Genomic DNA, 15,643 nt, shown 5'->3' with positions numbered 1-15,643 from the left:
CTATGACCCCTTCTGACCTTTTAAATAATGACATATGTCTCTGGGGGTCCTATAACCCCTAAGGACATATTCGAATCGTTCATATGGGTCAAAGGGGGTCATAAGGTGACCTATGACCCCCTTTGACTCATTAAATGATGACATAACCCATAGGACATATTTGAATCTTTCATATGGGTCAAACGAGGTCATAGGGTGCCCTATGACCCCCTTTGACCCATTAAACGATGACATATGTCCCTAGGGGTCGTAGGGATATTTGAATGGCCCATATGGGTCAAAGGAGGTCATAGGTCGTAGAGATATTTGAATGGCCCATATGGGTCAAAGGAGGTCATAGGGTGACCTATGACCCCCTTTGATCCATTAAACGATGACATATGTCCCTAGGGGTCCTAGGACCCCTAGGGACATATTTGAATCGTTCATATGGGTCAAAAAGGGTTATAAGGTGCCTTATGACACTCTTTGACACATTAAACAACAAGATATGTCCCTAGGGGTCCTAAGACCCATAAGGACATATTTGAATCGTTCATATGGGTCAAAGAGGGTCATAGGGTGACCTATGACCCCCTTGACTCATTAAATGATGACATATTCGAATAGTTCATATTGGTTAAAGGGGGTCATAGGTCACTTTGACCCATTAAATGATGACATATGTCCCTAAGGGTCCTATGACCCCTACGGACATATTTGAATTGGCCATATGGGTCAAAGGGGGTCATAGGGTGACTTATGACCCCCTTTGACTCATTAAATGATGATATATGTCCCTAGAGGTTCTAGTACCCCTAAGGACATATTTGAATCGTTCATATGGGTCAAAGGGAGTCATAGGGTGACCTATGACCCCCTTTGACCCATTAAACGACAACATATGTCCCTAGGGGTCATAGGACACCTAGGGACATATTTGAATCATTCCTAAGGGTCAAAGGGGGTCATAGGGTGATCTATGACTCCTTTTGACACATAAAACAATGACATATGTCCCTAGGGGTCATTGGACCCCTAAGGACATATTCGAATCGTTCATATTGATCAAAAGGGGTCATAGGGTGACTTATGACCCTCTTTGACCCATTAAATGACAACATATGTCCCTAGGGGTCTTAGGACCCATAGGGACATATTCGAATCGTGCATATGGGTCAAAGGGGGTCATAGGGTGACTGATGACTCCCTTTGACCTATTAAATGACAACATATGTCTCTAGGGATCCTAGAGCCCCTAAGAACATATTCAAATGGGTAATATGGTTCAAAAGGAGTTATAAGGTGACCTACGACCCTCTTTGACCCATTAAATGATGACATATGTCTCCAGTGGTCCTTGGACCCGTAGGAACATATTGGAATGGGTCATATGGGTCAAAGGGTTTCATAGGTCATAGGGTGACCTATGACCACCTTTGACCCATATGAATGATTTGAATATGTCTCTAGAGGTCTTAGGACTCCTAAGAACATATTCGAATCATTCATATGAGTCTTTGACCCATTAAACGATGACATATGTCTCTAGGGGTTCTAGAACCCCTAGGGACATATTTGAATTGTTCATATAGGTCAAAGAGGCTCATAGGGTGACCTATGACCCTCTTTGACCCATTAAATGACAACATATGTCTCTAGGGGTCCTAGGACCCCTAGGGACATATTCGAATGGGTAATATGGGTCAAAGGGGATCATAGGGTGACCTATGACACCTTTTGACCCATTAAATGATGACATATGTCCCTAAGGGTCTTAAGACCCCTAGGGACATATTCAAATCATTCATATCGGTCAAAGGGGGTCATAGGGTGACCTATGAGCTCCTTTTGACCCATTAAACAATGGCATACGTCCCTATGGGTTCTGGGACCCCTAAGGACATATTCGAATCATTCATATAGGTCAAAGGGGGTCATAGGGTGCCCTATGACCCCATTTGACTCATTAAACGATGACATATGTCCTTAAGGGTCCTAGGACCCCTAAGGACATATTCAAATCGTTCATATGGGTCAAAGGGGGTCATAGGGTGCCTTATGACACCCTTTGACCCATTAAACGATGACATATGTCCCTAGGGGTCCTAGGACCCATAGGGACATATTCGAATCATTCATATGGGTCAAAGGGGGTCATAGGGTGACCTATGACACCCTTTGAACCATTAAACGATGACATATGTCTCTAGGGGTCCTAAGACCCCTAGGGACATATTTGAATAGTTCATATGGGTCAAAGGGCGTCATAGGGTGACCTATGACCCTGTTTGAAACATTAAATGATGACATATGTCCCTAAGGGTCCTAGGACCTCTAGGGACATATTCGAATCATTCATATGGGTTAAAGGGGGTCATAGGGTGACCTATGACCCCTTTTGACCTATTAAAAAATGACATATGTCCCTAGGGGTCTTTGGATCCTTAAGGACATATTCGAATCGTTCATATGGATCAAAGGGGGTTATAGGGTGCCCTATGACCCCCTTTGACTTATTAAACGACATATGTCCCTAGGGGTCCTAGGACCCCTAGGGACATATTCGAATTGTTTATATGGGTCAAAGAGGGTCATAAGGTGCCTTATGACACCCTTTGACCCATTAAATGATGACATATGTCCTTAGGGGTCCTAGGACCCATAGGGACATATTCGAATCGTTCATATGGGTCAAAGGGGGTTGTAGGGTGACCTATGACCCCCTTTGACCCATTAAATGATGACATATGTCCCTAGGGGTCCTAGGACCCCTAAGGACATATTCAAATCGTTCATATGGGTCAAAGGGGGTCATAGGTCGTTTGAAACATTAAATGATGACATATGTCCCTAGGGGTCCTAGGACCCCTAAGGACATATTTGAATCATTTATATGGGTTAAAGGGGGTCATAGGGTGACCTATTACCCCCTTTGACCCATTAAATGATGACATATGTCCCTAAGGGTCCTTGGACCGGTAAGGACATATTTGAATCGTTCATATGGGTCAAAGGGGGTCATAGGGTGCCCTATGACCCCCTTTGACCCATTAAATGATGACATATTTCCCTAGGGGTCCTAGGACCCCTAGGGACATATTTGAATCATTCATATGGGTCAAAGGGGGTCATAGGGTGTCGTATGACACCCTTTGACCCATTAAACGATGACATATGTCCTTAGGGGTCCTAGGACCCATAAAGACATATTCAAATCATTCATATGGGTCAAAGGGGGTCTTAGGGTGACCTATGACCCCCTTTGACCCATGAAATGACGACATATGTCCCTAAAGGTCCTAGGACCCCTAGGGACATATTTGAATCGTTCATATGGGTCAAAGGGGGTCATAGGGTGCCTTATGACACCCTTTGACCCATTAAATGACGACATATGTCCTTAGGGGTCCTAGGACCCATAGGGACATATTTGAATCGTTCATATGGGTCAAAGGGGGTCATAGGGTGACCTATGACCCCCTTTGACCCATTAAATGATGACATATGTCCCTAGGGGTCCTAGGACCCCTAGGGACATTCGAATCATTCATATGGGTGATCCATTAAATGACGACATATGTCTCTAGGGGTCCTATAACCCCTAGGGACATATTTGAATTGTTCATATGGGTCAAAGGGGGTCATAGGGTGTCCTATGACCCTTTTTTACCCATTAAACAATGACATATGTCCCTAGGGGTCCTAACCCTAGGGACATATTTGAATCATTCGTATGTATATGGGTTAAAAAATGAAAGGCTATATATATATATGATTTATACTATTTTATGATAATAATAATACTATTATAGCTATAATAATAATAATAATAATATAAACAAACACTAAATATTTATACTATTATATCTATAGTAATAATATTAATAGTATTATGGGTCTAATAATAATATTGATACTATAGCGATATTAATACTATATATTAATATTACTATATATTAATACTATTATATATTAATACTATTGATACTTTATATTAATACTATTAATACTATTATATATTAATACTACTATACTATTAGCTTAGTAATAAAACGTCGCTTTCCCTCCAATGATTTTCATAATATTAATATAATTATGGAAAAGGAGGGAAATTATAGCAAATTTTTCCCCCAAAAATTCACTTTACAAAATCGGATATCTGATTTTACTAGCACCAATTTCCAATAATTCCCTATCCCTGCAGACCCGACAACATCACTTTTTCACTTCTTTTTTCATGGGTTCTAGAAAAAGTCGCATTTTGGGGCCCAACTAATCAAAAAAAATTCAAAAATATAACCTTAGGTGTTCGAATTTGTCATCTGAATGGGGAGCAGCAGTCGTCGAAAGGATAAACGTAAAAGGAAGATATCCAATGAAGACATTGCGACATATAGGGAAAGGGACAAAATGGAACACCAAAGAAAAAGACAAGGTATGCTAAATATCAGTCAAGTTGACAATGAATTAATCAAAGGTTAAATCATAGAGTCAGATAATGAATATGTACAGTTGAGGAATGAAAATGTACCTATTGAAAATGATAATGCTGAAATTGAAAATTTGGAGAATGAAAATTTTGAAGAAGAAATGCCACCAAGTCATAATCCAAATTGCATAATTGACCATGTCGAAGATGACAATGCACAAGACCCTAATGCACAAGAAGCTTACATATCTCCTAATTATAATCGACATGAAGGTTCTAAAACACCAAAATGGATAATTGAAATTGATGAAACGATTATTACTAGTTTGGAAGGAAAAAAATCAGAAAGAACCATTCGGTTATGGGCTTCAAGACTACATCAGATGTTTTTCAGCAACAAGATAGTGGTAGAGCAATGTCAGCTTTTCATGCACTTATTAAAGATGTAAAAGATGAGACCTATGCTTTCCAAATTGAAGATTCATGTCAATAAAAATTTGGAAATAAATGCCATTATCGTGAAGAATCTTTTCAGTGCTCTCAATAGCATTGGGAAAAATAGTAGAGAGAAGGATAATAGAGCTGCTCGAAGGGTCATTACAACCTCTTTGGTAAGTCATGATTTGAGAAAGGGTAGATTTATGAGACAAACTTTTATTGATTTGAATCTAAATTATACTACTTTGAGAAGAGCACTTAGTCGACAAGAGAAAATTGATGATCCTCTTCAAAATGAAACATGGGCATTTGGTGGGAGACTTCCATGTTTTGATAAGAAGCTATCTAACGATGTGAAAGAAGAAATTACACAATTTTGGCACTCTAACTCATGAGTATCACCCAATGCTAAAGACATCTTAAAGTTGAGAATTGGCATCAAAGACCGCATGCCACATCCTAAATACCATTTAGAGGTAATTAAAACTATGTTGTTCAAACAATTTAGAGAGATTCATCCAAGTCTTCATATATCACAAAGGGCTTTTGAATCTTTGAAGCCATTTTATTGTGTGCCACTCAAAATTTGAAATACATGTTGTTGCAAATATCATGTTGAGTTTTCTATGCACCATGAACTATTACACTCCATCCATTCTACTTTGCATAGTAAAGAAATGTTGGAGGATTGTGGAGCTAGTGGGCTTCCAAAATCATCAAGAGACTTGCTAGATCAACTCTTATGTCATGGATTTGATGGTTGTTACTTTTATAGAAATGCTTGCTTAAATGAGAAGTGTTCAGAATGTGGTGGCTTATCCAGGTTTGACACATGTTTCCATGAGGGGTGTGAACAAGATCTTGGAAAGACAATACTGAAAAAAAGGGTATATGAAACGGTGAAATACACATTGAAGAGTGGGAGTGAGAGCTCTAGATGTGAATTGGTTGGAAAAGATATCCGTGTGGCTAATTTTATTTTAGATTTCAAGGCAAATATTTTTTACAAGTATGCAAGACATAGTCACAGGTCTCAGTGGTTGGATCAACAATTTAGAACGTGTAAGGAGACTTTTCCCATTGGCACTATTATATCAGTTGTTGATTTTGCTAAGAACTACACATTGCAACCTCAAAATGAGACACAATCTCAGTATTACAACTCCATTCAGATTGCAATTTTTGTTCACATATCATATAAACATGCCCCTAATAGTGCGGAAGATAATTGAAAGATTATTAGAGAGTATCATTTTTTTATGAGTGATGATAGATCTCACTCTCACGAGTTTTTGCAACATTATTTTGAGATTTTTTTTTGATTTCTTGCATGAGCATGAAATTGCTATGGATAGACATATCATTTGGTCAGATAACTGTACAGGTCAATTCAAGAATGCTTGCATGTTTTATTGGTTGTGTAGGATGCATGTAGAGAGAGGGGTGCCTCATAGTTGGAATTTTTTTGAGTTCGGCCATGGAAAAGGAGAACATGATGGAGTAGGGGCATGTGTGAAGAGAGCTTTAGTTAAGGAGCAACTGAAGATTTCAACAACAGAGCTTCTTGATGCTCGTAGCATTGTTGATTGGTGTAGTTTAGCATTATCATAGGGGGGGACTCTTGATTCAGTGGTACACAGATTCTTTTGGTTGGTTGAGGAATGGTCCATAGGTGATAGATTAGATTGTGCTATAGTGAGAGACTCATCAAAAATGCATTCATTTCGGAGCTCTGATTCTAGTACATGGACCATTCGAACACGACAACTAGCTTGGTTTTGTCGTACATTTTTTTAGTGTGATTGGGATCACTATGAGTCAAGTGAGTGGGTGGATACATGGGCTCCACATTATCTTACTCAATTGTCTATCATAACCTCTATCAAAAATGATGACATGGAAAGTTCACTTGAGCATAACCATCTATCAGATCTACTTCAGCCAGGACATGTCTTTGCATTGGTTGCACCACAAGGGAATAATGAGAAATCCGATTATTGGTTAGCACATTGTGTAAGAGGCAAACAAAAACTTGCACAACTAATCATAGATGATGATGGATTCACATATCCTACTGGTTTAGTGGTTGGTGCTGGAACATGGCTGCAGACATACATGCTTAGAAGAAACGGAATTCCTGCATTTGAAGACTATCAGAAGCACAAAGTAATTCTCATATATTCAAATCTTATTATAGCAACAAATGTAAAGTTATTGAAGCATCAAGGAAGACCAAAAGTAAAAGAACTTTTTACTATTGCTAATGCTGATCATGAAGCCCTGTTGGAGACCCTAAAATAGAGAGAGGACCCTATTGGAATACTCGACTAGGTATATATACTTCTTATGTTATTTTCTTCATAATGATTTAATGAATTGATGATTATCTTGTTTAATACAATAAGTTACTAATTTTTTTATGATATTGGAATGTAGGTAAATCATGAAGAGTTGGAGGGGGGTGGTATTGGGGAGAATTTTTAAAATTTATGATGTATTATGATGTAAAATGTGTACTTTTTTTGTATATGGTTTTTGTATTTTGGTAGGTTCTTTGTAAGGAATTATAAGAGAAAGATATTGAACAATTTCTTGCAAATCATATCTGCATGTGTACAAGGCTATAAGGACAATTTTAAAAGCATTTATAACTATATGAAAGATAATTGCATGTGGATATCTTATTACAAATTTTGTTTTTTCCTTATTTGACATAAAGCTGACATTATGATTATTAAAACTATTTTTATTAAACTAATCAAATAAGAAAAATCTAGAAAGTACGGATGAACAATTAGAATACTTGATTTCTTCTATTTTGCAACCAATCATAGCATTTGAAAGCATAAAGAGTCATAATATTGTATAATGTTTTGAAAGACTTCCATATTGAAAAGTTGTATGAAGCACATTTGGGATAAGCCATGAAATCCATGAAACAAGATAGCATGTAGGATAAGCAATTAAAGCCAATAAGCAAGATAGCACATGCATAATGACATGATATGAAGTTGGATATGAAGGCTATGAGTGAATGAGAAAGTCAAATAGGGAATCTCATGGATAAGATAATGGTTTTCACCAAGGCACATTTTTTATCTTCTTTTCTATTTTGTAAAAAAAATTTAGAAATAGGTCAACTATTTTCAAGTTAGATAGTGTTCCTAAAGGAAAGATAAGTTATGATAAGCCAAGACCATATATAAGTATGCTCAATGATGTTGATAGGCTGAAGGAAGTGAGATGATAGTAGGATAAGAGTTCATTCCTTGGAAGGATTGTATGAGTATGGATAGTAGGTAAGTGTAGCTTTGAAAACATTGCATAAGGGTAGGTGACAAAGTGGGGAAGATCAACATTTACACACACCTTGGAGGGTTTCCGAATGATGGAGGAATCATGGAGGAAATGGATCGAGGTTTAGATGTATGAGCTGGTAGGACAATGTTAGAAGAAGATTGAGTGGAATATTTGTAAGCTTTTGAGAAAGATGTTTGGAAGAAAATGGAGTGGAAGCCTTTGGAATATTGAATGTCAACTTAGATTTATGTTCAATATTAAAGTCTTTCAAGAGAGACTTTGGAGAGCTAGAAGTAGAAAGTGTAGGAGAAGGTTTGAAGACTTTAGATTAGATGGATAAGGACCAAGGATAGAATTATGAAATTCAAAGGGATAGTGACTAGGGATTTCAACATCTTTAGAGTGAGTAGCATGACCAAAGTCATCAATAGACTCATGCGTACCTTTTATAGGAGAAAGACCTTTGATTGGAGTGTTTGAATCTTGAGCATAGTTTTGAAGTGGATATGGAGAAGTAGAACATGAGGGGACACTTTGATCTTGGCATCTTTCTTTATATAGCATAGAAAGATCACTTTTCCCATAAGTTTCAGTAAGCTCAATGGAGGTAGTGGAAATGGTATCCTCATCATATGTAGGAGGTGGGTAACACATAGGATATAGAAATGTGAAATTTTGGATGAGATAAAAAGGTGTTTGATATTGATCTTTATTTATATATTTTTCTTTTTGAGAGTCATCTTGATATGGAGCACCTTCTAAGGACAAGGGAAAATGTGAGGTGTGCATGATAGAATCTTAAAGAAATAATGCAAGATTAGCTAAAGTGGGAATAGTAATCATAGTGTTGCATGAATGTTGAGGATCTTTAGTCTTAGTAGCATGGAAAAGGTTTGCAGACAAGTGAAGGTTAGCTTGATTTTCTTTTAGTTGTAGCCCTTGAGGGTACGCATGGTCTATATGGAAAGAATTAGGTTGTTTGTTTGGTGGAGGAATTTTTGAAAGTTTTGACACTTTAGGAGGTTCATTAGTGTTATAAGAAGTGAAGGTGTCAAGGAAATCATCACTTGGCATAGGTTCATCAACATGATCTTGTGACACATGATTCATTCGAGGTATCGACAATCCCATCATAAATGAGATCTTCGATTTTATGTTTCAGCACTATGGAATCTTTAGTTCTATGAAATTTTCTTCCATGGAAGTGGCAATAATGATAATTTTTCCTCCATGGAGGTTTGATTTTGGGTTCATAAGGTCTAGAGTTCTCTAGTAATGTGATGGATTCATTATCAAGAAGTGTTTGCAAGATGTTATCATGAGAATCTTCCAATGGAGTAAAAGTTCTCTCAAAAATTTCTCCATGATAATTTTGTTGTTTCTTAAGTGAATAGAATGCATCCATGTCTTCATCACTATCTTGGTCAAAGATAGGTCCATAATGAAAGTTTGGCATAGGCTCAAAGGAGGTATCACTTTCTTGTTCTCTAAAGAGGTCTTTGGATCTAGAGGATGAAGATATTTATGTCTTGGCATAGAATATGTAGACCTTGAAGAAGATGATCCGTGTGTATGTAAAGGTCTTAAGGGAGATTAATTTAAGAATGCAATATTATCCTCTAACCTTTTCTCAAGTTTAGAACTGATTTCTATCATGTGCTTAGAGAGATGAAGGTAAGAAATATTATTTGTCTCTTCTAGCTCTTTGTATTGAACATATCGATCTTGAAACTCTTTAGTGGCATGGAGGATATCATGATCATCTAGATTTGGTTGAGGTTTGGTAGCACAAGGTTTGAATAACATAGTGGTAGATAGATAATAAAGCATGAAGGAGACTAGAGGAAGCCAATAAGGTGACACAAGATAACTTGATGTCCAAGCTAGAGAGGTAGAGTGTTCACATGTCAAAGAGAGGTAGAAATGAATGAGTGACTTGTCAAACAAATTGTCCAAGTAGGTTACAACACTAGTGACTAAAGTCAAGAGCTACGAAAAAATCCCAAATAGCAATGTAGATAAAGAAAGAGAAATGACAAGTGAACAAATTTAAGTGTAGTCAATAGATCAAGGAAACCATTTAGTGAAAGAAATTCTTAGTATGCATATCATAGACCATTAAGTTAGAAAATACCAATAGCTCTAAGACCAAAGAGCCATTTTAAGCATGTTCAAGCACTAGAGACATAGAAAATTAAAGTCAATTTATGAAACTCCCCTTAGCAAAAAATGCAAACAAATATTTGCACTTGACATTTTGACTTGGTTGAAAAGTTTGACAATAATTGATAATATTGCAAGCTTGATGTTCAAAAGCAATTTTTTTTCCAAGAAAGATAGTGACACATGTAGTAATCTTCAAACAATTAAGCAAGGCACAAAGCAACCTTTCATGATACAAGTCAAAGGGGTCAACCTTTTTTGACAACTTTTCAAAATCTAACTCCTAACAGCTACAAGTCAGTGCCATTAGCTCCGAGTGGGTGGGTGAACTATAGTGACACCCTTGTTCCAACCATGGAGACCCTCTATCGTCCATGGCCACCCTGTACTGAGGAGTCCCCAAGGTTCTCTAAGTGCATTTTGAAGTCGATCTTCTGAGGGTCATAACTCAGAGCTCGTGAGGGCTATTGATAAACTATAAAATGCTACAGGATGCTGATGTTGAGGCCTAAAATAACCTATCTCATTTTTTAGAGATCACATTCCGTTTGGATTTGGCACAACAATCTCCCTCGATGCCAAAACTCGTACTATGCCTCAGTTCATAGGTGCACCACAGTGTAACTTTGAAACCACTAATCTTGGCATCGAATCGTCGGTGCCATTAGCTCCCGATGGGTGGGTGAACCCTAGTAGCACTCTTGTTCTAGCCACAGAGACCATCCATCATTTGCGGCCACCCCGTACCAAGGAGTCCCCAAGGTTCTCTAAATGCATTTTGAGGTCGATCTTTTGAGGGTCATAACTCAAAGCTCGTGAGGGCTATCGATGAACTGTCAAATGTTATAGGATGGTGATACTAAGGTCTAAAATAACCTATCTCATTTTTGAGAGATCACATTCCATTTGGATTCGGCACAGTGATCTCGCTCGATGCCAAAACTTGCAGTGTGCCTCAGTTCATAGGTGGTCCACAACGTAACTTTGAAACCGCTGATCTTGGCATCGAATCGTCAGTGCCATTAGCTCCAGATGGGCGGGTGAACCCTAGTCACACCCTTGTTCTGGCCATAAAGACCATCCATCATTTGCAGCCACCTTGTACCGAGGAGTCCCCAAGGTTCTCTAAGTGCATTTTGAGGTTGATCTTTCGAAGGTCATAACTCAAAGCTCGTGAGGGATATCAATGAACTGTCAAATACTACAAGACTGTGATACTGAGGCCTAAAATAACCTATCTCATTTTTGAGAGATCACATTCCATTTGGATTCAGCACAGAGATCTCGCGCGATACCAAAACTCGCAGTGTGCCTCAGTTCATAGGTGCACCACAGTGTAAATTTGAAACCACTGATCTTGGCATCAAATCATCAGTTCCATTAGCTCTAGATGGGCGGGTGAACCCTAGTCACACCCTTGTTCTAGCCATGAAGACCATCCATCATTGGCGGCCACCTCGTACCGAGGAGTCTCCAAGGTGCTCTAAGTGCATTTTGAGGTCAATCCTTTGAGGGTCATAACTCAGAGCTCGTGAGGGCTATCAATGAACCGTTAGAGGAGACAAGTTTGTAAGGATGGAGTGGCTTAGTGTTTTTTCTAAAATAAGTTAGTGGGAAGGCTTTATTAGAGGGTCTTGGCCAAACTAGTGGGGTGTTTGCCCACTCTCTAATTTTAGAGACAGTTAGGTTTTGTAAGGAGATTAGGGGAGCTCTACTACAACTATCCTTACCCTAGCTTGGACCAAGGTTGGTATCTCAAACTTGTTTCTTTTCCATTTCTTTCTTTTAGCATGGTTAAGCAAATATGCAAGTGTGGAGTTTATCAATGGAGTATGCATTGCATTGCATTGTGGAGTAGCATTCATGTGAGTGCTTGAATGGTGTTCATTCCATGTAGATGAGTGTGACACCATTGTGCATCTTGTTGTATTGTGTGGAGTATTGTGAGTATGAGGTTTGGATTTCATCTATTTCCTTGTTGTATTATGGGTGTTGATATTGTGTTGTGAAAATGTGATGTGCTCTTGAAAATTTCTTGTTTTATTTCTACTTGGTTTTGTTTTCTTGTTTTCTGCTTGAGTATTGTTATGGGCGTGGGACTTACACTCACCCTTGTGGGAAGGGAAGAGAAGTCCAGGGTGAAGGGCTTAAGTTGGGTTCAAAAAATGTATTGAGAACCTTGGAGTATGGGCTCCATTGTATGCCATAACATTTCATATCTTGCTGGGGGTGATAAGGAAAGTATGGTGTAGAAAGGAAGTTTGAGGAGTTACAGCTGATGGTAGTGGGTTTGGAGGAGGAAATGTGGAGGCACTGAGAGGGCATTAAATTGTTGATTTATGATAGCCCTGAGAGGGCATGAAATTTTCTGAATTATGATAGCCCCGAGAGGGCATGAAAATTGTTTATTATAGATATGGTTTGGTATGGCAAGTCTCCATTTTAGAACACACCTTCACCCTATGTTTATGGTTCCATCTGTGAAGCCATTGTGAAATAGCCTTGGGGGGAAATTTTTCAAGTTTGAAATGTAATGTTTATGCATTGAAAGATTGTATGTGTATCCCAGTTTGAGCCTTGTTCCCTAGCACGGGGGTGGTCTCTTTGAGGCCTATGGTTGGGTGGAAAGCACCCATGGTCCTTGTTATTTTTTTTTGTTGCATATGCAGATTTGTGTCCAAGGGAGAAATGGAAATGGCTTGGAATGATCATCTTGCAGATTGATGTTGGATGAGAAAACTTGACATTGTGCCCTCATTTGTGAAGGAGGATTCACTAGCTTGTTCATGTTCTCAACGATCATGTTGGACAATGTTCATGCTACTCATTGTTCATATCTTTCAATGTCCATGTTCCTTATGATTTTGAAAAGTCCCTTATGTTGCCCCATTGTGATGGAAGGAGATTGTATCATTGTTACCTAATGTACATGTAGAGGAAATAATTGATAAGGTTGTATATGCATGTTTCATTTGGATTTTATATTGTTATGAAAGCATTGGTACGAGTCACAGATTTTCTTTGACATCATTGATATCATTTGAAAATGTGAAAGAAAGTTTTCTCCTTGTGGTATTGTAAATGACTAGTTGATAATAACAATCCATAGATGTTATGTGATACCATTGATTATATAAACTTAAAACTTAGTAGATTGCTTACAATCTTGTTGTGCACTCAATAATTTGGAAGGAAAATTTTATGTTCATATCACATGCATGGATAACATTGATTTTAATTATCAAGCTTAATGCAATTCTAAGCAAGGAAATCATCAAATTAATTTCATGATATAACAAAATGAAGTTTGTTGTAAGAGAAGACATAATAAAATATATGAGATACATTGTTGTAGGCATGCATTTTCCTCTCTAGAAAATGTATGGTAAAGGCAAATAAATCCCTTCCTTAACACAGAGTAATAAAATATTAAAGAATATTCCCAGATTCTAGACTGCTATTCAATAAAAATAAAAATAATAATAGCATATAGAGACTAATGAGTGTCCTAGACTAATATATTTCTTAAGTGACAGAATGGTACACATTACAATCTTGTGACCTCTAAGTCACATCCAACACTCAAATAATAAATTACTAATTAAATAAATAAAGGCATATTAGTGTGCATGTTAGAGAATATGACAAATTTAAATATTTAATTCAAAAATAAAATAAAAGCCAAGATTGATCTTGACCGCCCTTCTATAGTAGCCCCCAACATTTCCTAAGCCATCATAATGCAAAAAGTTTTCTCCACTCCCCAAGGCGTATTGTTAAATCTAACATTCATTCTGAAATGTCATGTCAAAACTTTTATCCTTGAGCTTGCCTTCTTGAAAAGGGGTTTCATCCCCATTAATATACTTGGGTGCATAGGAGAAAGGGTTTATGTCACATCCTTGTCTTATGCATGAGTCATCCCCTCCTTGCAGTAGTGGTCATGTTTTCCCAAGCATAGGTAGTCAACTTGAAATTTCTTGCAGCAGTGGTCACATGTTCCCAAGCATAGGTAGTCGACTTGAAATTAAGGGGGAGTGGGACAGCAATCCCAAGGGATTTGTACTTAGGAGAATGTCAAGTTGACATTTAATAAGACTTGTTCACATTAGGATTGTTGATTGGAGGGATGGGAAGAAGATTTCCTAAGGCTTGGATTAGTCAAAATTCTACATATGACCCACGTGGGACCTTGTGGGGACCACGTGTAGGAAGAAATGTGGCCTTTGTAAGAGTTAGGGAATGATGAGGATTTAAGATAGATAGGAGATTCACCCTTTAGATTTATTTTTATTTTTATCAGATAATTATTTAATCATTTCAAGTCTTGAATAGAGGATAATGACACTTAGTGTATTTGACCTTAGTTTAAGGGTAATGTTTATATCAAGGGGCTCATTTAGAAACATGTAACAATTAAACCATATGGTAATGGAAAAGCTCAATATAGGAAAATAAATTAAATGAAATAAATAAGTTTACGAGAATGCATATATAATTGAACATGATGTTAAGTACGGAGGGTTTAATTAAATTAGTGTTAAGACTGTAAATTAGGATAGTTGGATGTACATATAATAGGGTTAATATGAAGTAAGTTTTTGGAATGATGGGATTCGAGAATCAAGGATAAGGATGGATGGTGGATTAAAATAATAACTCAAATATAGTTTTATGTAGTCAATAAAGCACATTGATAGATAAGAGTTACTAGATAGAATTGAATGCATGACAAACCTGTGTAGATGTTGGATTTAATGTCAAGTGAATTTTATATTTGGCTTGAGGGAATGTTAGTTAGATAACGAATGTTGTGGATTCGATTGAAGATATTAGTAGAATATCAAAGTCGATAGAATATATATACCAATTTGAAAATGTATCATAGGAATAAAGCATTAGTTAGCTAGTATGTAATAAGGGTCAATAGGCATGTCATTAGAGGTAGCTCACCAGCTCATGTACCATATGTATAATTAATGATAATATGATTCATGTAAACCACATTTTACTATGTTAGTTGAATGAAATGATGAATACATATATGTCAGAATGATAAGGTATGTTATATACAACCCTTATTTATACGCTTGCACCTAATCCTTGCATAAACAATTCATCTAACAAATTTAAATTGACACAATCAATATGATGGTGTAGTAGGATGTGTTTAAATATAGATCATGAATTATTATTGAGTTAAGTACTTTGAATTGGCCCTTAGACTTACTAAGAGTTCCTCATTTTATGTGCTTACTAATTCGTACTATGAAACTACTTTGAATCTTAACATGCTTTGATAATAATAATATTGATAGTGAGAAAGTGAGC

Source organism: Cupressus sempervirens, chromosome 11, assembly GCF_028749045.1.
Source record: "Cupressus sempervirens isolate cs-2001-9-10 chromosome 11, ASM2874904v1, whole genome shotgun sequence".
NCBI classification, from domain to species: Eukaryota; Viridiplantae; Streptophyta; class Pinopsida; order Cupressales; family Cupressaceae; genus Cupressus; species Cupressus sempervirens.
The sequence above is the reverse complement of the archived record's forward strand: the minus strand, read 5'-3'. Positions refer to the sequence as shown.